The sequence below is a fragment of the Lepus europaeus genome, chromosome 9, assembly GCF_033115175.1.
Source record: "Lepus europaeus isolate LE1 chromosome 9, mLepTim1.pri, whole genome shotgun sequence".
Classification (NCBI taxonomy): domain Eukaryota; kingdom Metazoa; phylum Chordata; class Mammalia; order Lagomorpha; family Leporidae; genus Lepus; species Lepus europaeus.
The window spans coordinates 29,111,909-29,119,549 of NC_084835.1; the positions used below are offsets into that span (position 1 = coordinate 29,111,909).

A 7,641-nucleotide genomic window follows, 5' to 3' on the forward strand; every position below is an offset into this window, starting at 1 on the left:
ATTAAATCTTCTCATTAAAAGACAGGGACTTGCAGGTTGGATTTAAAAAAAAAACACAAATTTAGCAATGTGCTATTTACAAGAAAAACATCTAATATAGAAGAACAAATAAAATTTCAAGTTAAAAAGATATTAAATAGAACACCAGGCAAATATTGACCAAAAAGATTTAGTGTACTCCTATTAATTTTAGACAAAATTGATAATAAGCTGTAATTATTACTAGAAAGATAAAGGTTGCACTACGAAACTAAAAAGAGCAATTGGCTATTAAAATAAACCTCAACAAATATGCACTTGATAACAAAGAGTACATAGAGCAAATATCCTTGCGCAGGGGCCATGCTAATCTTCTCTATATCGTTCCAGTTTTAGTATATGTGCTGCCGAAGCGAGCACATAGAGCAAATATCAATCATTACAATAAGAAATTGGCAAATACATAATCATAGTGTGAATTTTATCATACCTTTTTCAATGACACAAAGAAAAGCAGATAAAAACTCAGTGGGTAAATAGAAGTCTTGACATTATTATTAAAAGATTTATTCTAATGAGTACCTACTTAGCCATACACACACACACATATGAAGCATCTGCCGCTGCCATTACAGTCAAACATATATCTAATATAAACAGAAAGATAAACATATAATAAGGCAACTATCAAAGTACTAATATCTACAGACTATATCCTCTGCCTTGAATATAATTAATTCAGACACTAATAAGAAAAATAAAGTCAAATATTTTGAAATTTAAAAAGAAAAATTTCCAAATAATTCATGGGTTACAGAAAAAACTAACAATTTAAAATAGAAAATGATAAACTGTTTAGGAATTAAATATATGTAAAGGGATACATCCAAGTTGGGATTTATAAAGAATGAAGAAATAATGAAGAATGAAAATGAAGGGGCCATGAATCTAATTTAACACTGGAAATACAACTGTGAAAGAAAACGTGGATGGCAGAAGCAAACCTTGATGAAGCAAAACAAATGACTTGAAAACTAGAAGCTCCCTAAAGATGAAACTCTGACAATACTGATAAAGAAAAAAAGAAAATAATCAGCAACACTTAAAAATCAAAATTAATATAGAATTTAAAACAGTGGAGGCTTAAAATTTCTAACAATCTATGTGTAATTTTATTTCAATACATTTGCTATTTCCTAGACAACTATATCTTCACAAAATGGATTCCAGAAGAAATTTTAAAAACCTGAAATGGAACTAAAACCACTAAACAGAATAAATCAGCATTAAAAACCTATACATAAATAATCAACAAAACCCACTAGGGTCAGATAGTTTTACAAGTTTTACCAAAACCTCAAAAAACCAATCTCAATCTTGTGCAAACCTTCCCAGAAAGTATGTAAAGATTATTACTTAGCTTTCCACTAAACTTATGAGGCTAATGTAATATTTAGTCAGAATAAGACATGAGCACTATAAAACAGGAGAACGTGGATGAAAAAAATCTAAGTAAACTATTACCAAACAAAACTGAATAAAATTATTCTGTAGCAATATTTGGATCATTTCAGAAATCCAAGATTTGATTAACATTGGAAATTTTATCAATACAATCTTCACATTTACAGATTAAAGCACAGAAGTTATACAAGGATTTCAACAACATCAGCAAAAAGGGGTTTGACAAAATCCAGTGCATACACTGAATAAAGCATCGTTACACAGTAAGAACAGGAAAAGGAATCCTTACACGAGAAGAGTAAACTAAAAGAACAAAAATCTGGCATCACATGTACTGAAAGAGTATTAAAGTAATTCCTTTACAGCAGGAGGAAGATGGAGACACTCTCTTCTACTCTTTACTTAATATAATTCTTGTGCTATATAATAAGGCAAGAAAAGTATAATGCCTAGATACTCCTTATGTATTCATGTAGACAAGCCAAAGAACGAATAGATAAATGATTAGCATTAGTAAGAAAGTTCAGCAGGTTTACTGAATACAGTAAGATATACTAAATTCAATTATGCTCACAAAGTCAAGCAATCACAACAGGGGTATTCTCCAGAACTTGAAAAATTGATTTTAAATCTGTGTGATGGGGGAAAAAAGACGATTTTGAAAAAGAATATAAGAGCTTTCATATCCTTAAGATACCAAGACGTCCTAGAGAGTTACACTTATTAAAACAGCCATACTAATTGGAATACAATAAAATTAGTGACAGAACTGTATCCATCCATGTAAATATATGAACTTGGAATAATTTCATAAGCAGAATTTCAAATCTTGTTCACTGGATAAACCATTCATTCATTACTTGGGGCTGGAATGACTGGCTATCCATAGAAAGAATGATAAGATTAGAACCTGATTCAATCGGAGTTGGGGGATGGATTTTATAAATATTTACATCATACAAAAATATATATCCAAAATCTAGCATAAAACATACGCAATTCATGTGACATCAGAGATTGAACAGTCAGAATATACAAACAGCTCATTTGAGTAATAGAGTGACAGCTAACATTAGAGAAAAGCAAATAATGAAAATTAGCAGGTTCTTCACAGAAAAAAATTAGCAATATATGTGAAAATTTGCTTTCAATCTCTTTAAAAACCAGGACATGCAAATTAAAATGGCATCTTACCATTCCTCTTTTTTCAAATGCTTCAAAATTTGAAAATACCAAATATAGAGAAGACTGTGGGGACATGGGAACTTAAATATTGCTGTGTGGGACAAACATTTTGGAAAAGAATTTGGCAACATATACTAAATTTAAAGATGAAGATGACATAAGACCTAGCACTTCTATTTTTAGGAATATGCTCTGGAGAAATTCTGGCACACAGTCAATATTCTCTTTTATCCTTGCCCCTTGTCATGTCCATAATACCAGAGGAGGAGGACTAGAAGGAAGAAGAGGAAAAGGAAGGGAAGAAGGGAAGGAGGGAGGGAGGAAGGAAAGAAGGAAGGAAAAGAAAAGCAAACCAAAAAGAAACCTTCTGAATTGTCCCTTGGTGGAGAACTGGACGTTACAGTGAATGCATGCACATATCTGTCACATACATTTATTTCTTGAAGTTACTATTTAGTGAAGAAAGCTACAAATTACTAGAGGATATGTATAGCATGGTGAGTATATTTATACTACATATTACACACAGAACATATTCAGAATAAATAAAACATGTTCTGAAGTCTGCTTCACCTTAAAGATGTTTATTACTTTTAGTGAACAAAGGAGGGACAGGGGATCAAGTAGGGACCTTTATTTATAAATGTAATGTCTTATTTCTGAAAATATAAATATCTGAAACTCATGTTAATATGTTAACATCTCTATGATCCATAATTTGTGCCAGGCACTGTGGAATATATTAATGTCATTAATCTGACAATTATTGAAACATTATATGATAATATTTTCTGTTAGTATTTACTTTAATAATTTTGAATCTCACAAAATCATGATCTATATTGCCGTTATGCTGGTCAAATAATGACAACTGCATTCAAAATGATGACCAAATCAGCTCCAAGAACCTGATCCTGGACTGAACACTTCATGATCCTTGAAAAGAAGTATGGATGGTGACAGAAGGCCATTCATACACAGAATCAGGACAGAAGCACCCCAGGTAGATGGAACTGCATATACAAAGACTGACACAAAGATGACCTAGCATATTTAGGTCCACAATGGAGACCATGGGTGTACAGGGCGTGTAGTCAAGCAGAGAGGTGGCAGGGGAGCTCAGAGAGGCAGGTGGAGGCCAGACCACACAGGCCCTGGTAAGATACGATAGTAGCAAACCACAGAGAGTTTTAAGCAGGTGAGTAAGATTTTGACTTCCATCTCTAAAAGATCACTCTAGCTTTTAAGTAGAAAATAAACCAGAAGAAGAAAAGAAGTAGGAAGATCAGCTTGGGATGAGTGGAGGTACTGGGATAGACATGACAAGAGATGATGGTGGCATGGACCATGAATGTAGCAATGGAAAAGAAGTAGTGAGCTATGCTGCAGAAGTAGAGCCAACTAGATTCCGAAACCAGGAACTAGGCCTCCCATGAGGGTGGCTGAGACCCAACTACTTGAGCTACCTCCTGCTGCCTCCCAGGTGCATGTTAGCAGGAAGCTGGGGAGCAGAGCTGGGACTCAAACCCAGACACTCCAATGTGAGACGTGAGTACCCAAACCCAGTGTCTGAACTACTAGGCCAGTACCCTGTCCCAAGTAGTCATGTTTAATAGATAAATGAGTGGAATTCAAAGTTCTGAGACAGGTCATAACTGAAGATATGAATGTGAGAGTCAATGGAATATAGACAGTATTTACAGACACAGACAGGATAAACTCACTCAGAGCAGAGTATAGAGAACCCAGGACAATTCCTAAGGTGCTCTAGGAGTGTGAAACTTTAGGAAAAAAGCTAAAGAAGGTGGGGAAAAAAACTATGAAACTCAGCGGTCAGAGACAAGCGAGGAAAACCAGTAATCTACAATGCAACTATGACAATTAAGAGATTTGTATAACACTCCATACAAATTCTCAAATTCTTTTCTCATACTTCATTCAACCTTCAGGCTTAGATTCAGTGGATCCTGGAGTCTGGGGATAATTTGCCCATCAAGCCAGGGGCTCACTATATACTGGTCCAGGTAGAATAGCAGATGCGTCAGAAGAAAGCAGACCGGTAGTTCCTGAGTTCTTTTCCAAAAGGAGATGGCGGAACACTTGGAGTTGCGAATTGGTTCTGAAACACACGGTTGTCCAGGTGGTGTGCGTGCACGCTGGATAAAAGCAATGACTGGGAGGACCCATCCTGGGTTCAAGAAGAACAAATGCTGCCAATTTCAATTGATTTCTCTTTCAAAGGTGTTACTAAATATTAGAAAACCCACATGTGACCTGATGAAAAGGAAGAGTATCATACAATGGCACTCACTCATGTCCAGATGTTTTTAGAGTTTCCCTAACAGATCCAATGGATAGCTTCAAAGAATCCGATGTAAATGGGAAGAATTCTGTCTCTGGGTGTCCTGTGGAGCCCATAAGTGAGTATTCATTAAGCCCTCAAGAGTGCACCCCAGGGTGTAGGGGATGTGCTGTTATCTGCTTTGTCGTCCTCAGGTACCCCTTGAGGGTAACATACCACCATGGCCTGCTGGGACAGCAAACTGGCAAAGAGACCCTGAACATGGGACTTCCCAGTCTGGAGGCTCAATGCAGATTTTTATGAAGTGCTCTACAGAGATTCCTAGTCTCCACCAGCATAAAGATGGTATAGTGTGGCAGCAATGTGGGCACCAAATGTCTGGGATACAATTCATTGTCCAAGGGCTCCATCCCCTAAATCTTGTAGTTGCCAAATGGTTCTTGTTAAATTTGTCTCTTGCTGCCCCTATTCCTGTCTCTGTGTTTAAGGGACATGGTAAGAGTTTGTGAGGGCAAAGATGAGTCTTCGGCTAACACGCATGTGCAGTGTGTTTCAGGCATGAAAATGAAGTACTGTTCTGGCATGCAGTCAGTCTAGTTTCAAAACTGAAAACTAAGAGCATAAAGGGTGATCACCCACCTCCTTCGAATGGATAGTCTGGGGATATTCTGAAGGTTCCTTTCAATCTCTGGACTTCTGAGTGCACACATTTGTTGTTCCTCACCATACCTTCATTTATCCTACAAATTCAGCTGAGCACCATTCTAGGCCCTATGTATGGATACAATGTTGAACAAGCTAGTTCAAAATCCCTGGTTTTGTTTGTTTTTTTTTTTTTTTTTTTTTTTTTGGACACGCAGAGTTGGACAGTGAGAGAGCGCGACAGAGAGAAAGGTCCTCCTTCCGGTGGTTCACTCCCCAAATGGCCACTGCGGCCAGCATGCTGCACAGATCCAAAGCCAGGAGCCAGGTGCTTCCTCCTGGTCTCCCATGTGGGTGCAGGGCCCAAGGACTTGGGCCATCCTCCATTGCCCCCCCCCCCCCGGGCCACAGCAGAGAACTGGACTGGAAGAGGAGCAACCAGGACAGAATCTGGCACCCCAACTGGGTTTAGAACTTGGGGTGATGGTGCCGCAGGCGGAGGATTAGCCAAGTGAGCCGCGGCACCGACCCCAAATCCCTACTCTTGTAGGGTGCACATTCTAGTAAGAGAACAAATGACCACGACCATTTCAGAATGTGAGAAATGATGAGAAGGAAACATGTTGAAGGGTTTTCCTGTGACTTGATGAGACAGACATCCCTTAGCTAGAGAAACCTGGGAAGGCAGAAGAGCCTGTCACCTAAATACATTGAGGTACTCATGGTTTTTCCTCTTTGATCACTTTGTTTCCTACCTGCACAGCCTAAGATCCAGCTCGCAACAGCTTTATCTTCCTGTATCTTGGTCTTTTGCTTACAAACAGCAGCCTTTCATTACTGTTTAGGAACATGACTCTTTTTTATAACTGCTCGTTCACTCAACAAATTATAGTGTTCCCATTCAAAACCAGGCGCTTCCTGAAGATATGAGTCCTCCTCCTCCTTCACCTGGGGGAAGATTAAATCAAATGCCAAAGGAATTCGACCTACTAGTCCTTGACTAGTGAAGATTAGAAGGCACCCCTTCCCTCCACACCCTTTACTTCTACTTCCCTGAAAATTGTCATAATATGTCACCTGTTAAAGAATAAAGCACTCTATTGATATTTGCCAGAAAATGTACATAATTAATATATATTTCTGATATAAATGGTGTCCCTTAAGACGAAACCCTTGTTCAGTATACCACCTACACAACCATATATGGTAGTCCTATGGGGGAAAAAAAATCATACAGTCCTAGGTAAAGTGCACTGATGTCAGCAGCTGTTACAGACTTCATCTAGTTTTCTGTGTGACCTTGGAATTGTTGACTGACCTCACCTTATCATGCTTGAGTATTAGTTATTTTTGGCAACCAAGCATTACTATCAGTTGAACATGAATGACCACCAAACCTCACAACCTTCCAACTGAAAATAAATTTCATATTAAATCTGTCCAAAAGGGAGATTTTTCTTAAACATGCATCAATAAATAAGGATGCAGAAAATATTGCATGCAATCAGTACTATAAACTTGATGAAATCCAAGCTCTATTACTTCTCAAGTACACTGACCACAGCTTGCATGAAAGGTAGACTCAAAGAAAATACGTCAATCATCCAGAGTCAAGTTTGTGTCACTCTGAGTCAGAATGCACCACTGATTGAACAGCCTCATTTAAGTCCATGTTTCAGGATCCAGGCCCAATTGAACAGGTCCCTGGCATAATTAAAAATTAAGGAGTCATCTCTATTATGGTTCAATCAATTCATGTATATTGACTACCCCAGTGTCACCAGTCAGAGACTGTTCCTAATAATCATCATGCTAATGGACAAACCACTCATTTTACCAAGGAAAACTCACTTCTAGCATTCCTTATGCAAATCCCCATGGCCTATGGCATGGAAAGAGGAACCAAGGAGAGACAAAGGACTTTCTGATGGGAATGTTAGCTCACTGACCCTGGAGTGTGACTTCTTATTGAGAGAACTGGCTTTCTGAGCATGCCACAGATGAAAGTGCATACTTAATAACCCACTGCCTAACACATATGGTAAAGTATAGGCATCGTCACCATGAGA

The 7,641-nt window shown here is 38.0% G+C and overlaps 1 pseudogene; it reads right to left on the minus strand.

The window, feature by feature from the left end:
• Nucleotides 1–301: 301 nt before the first annotated feature.
• Nucleotides 302–399, minus strand: LOC133767347 (U6 spliceosomal RNA; annotated as a pseudogene).
• Nucleotides 400–7,641: the final 7,242 nt, after the last annotated feature.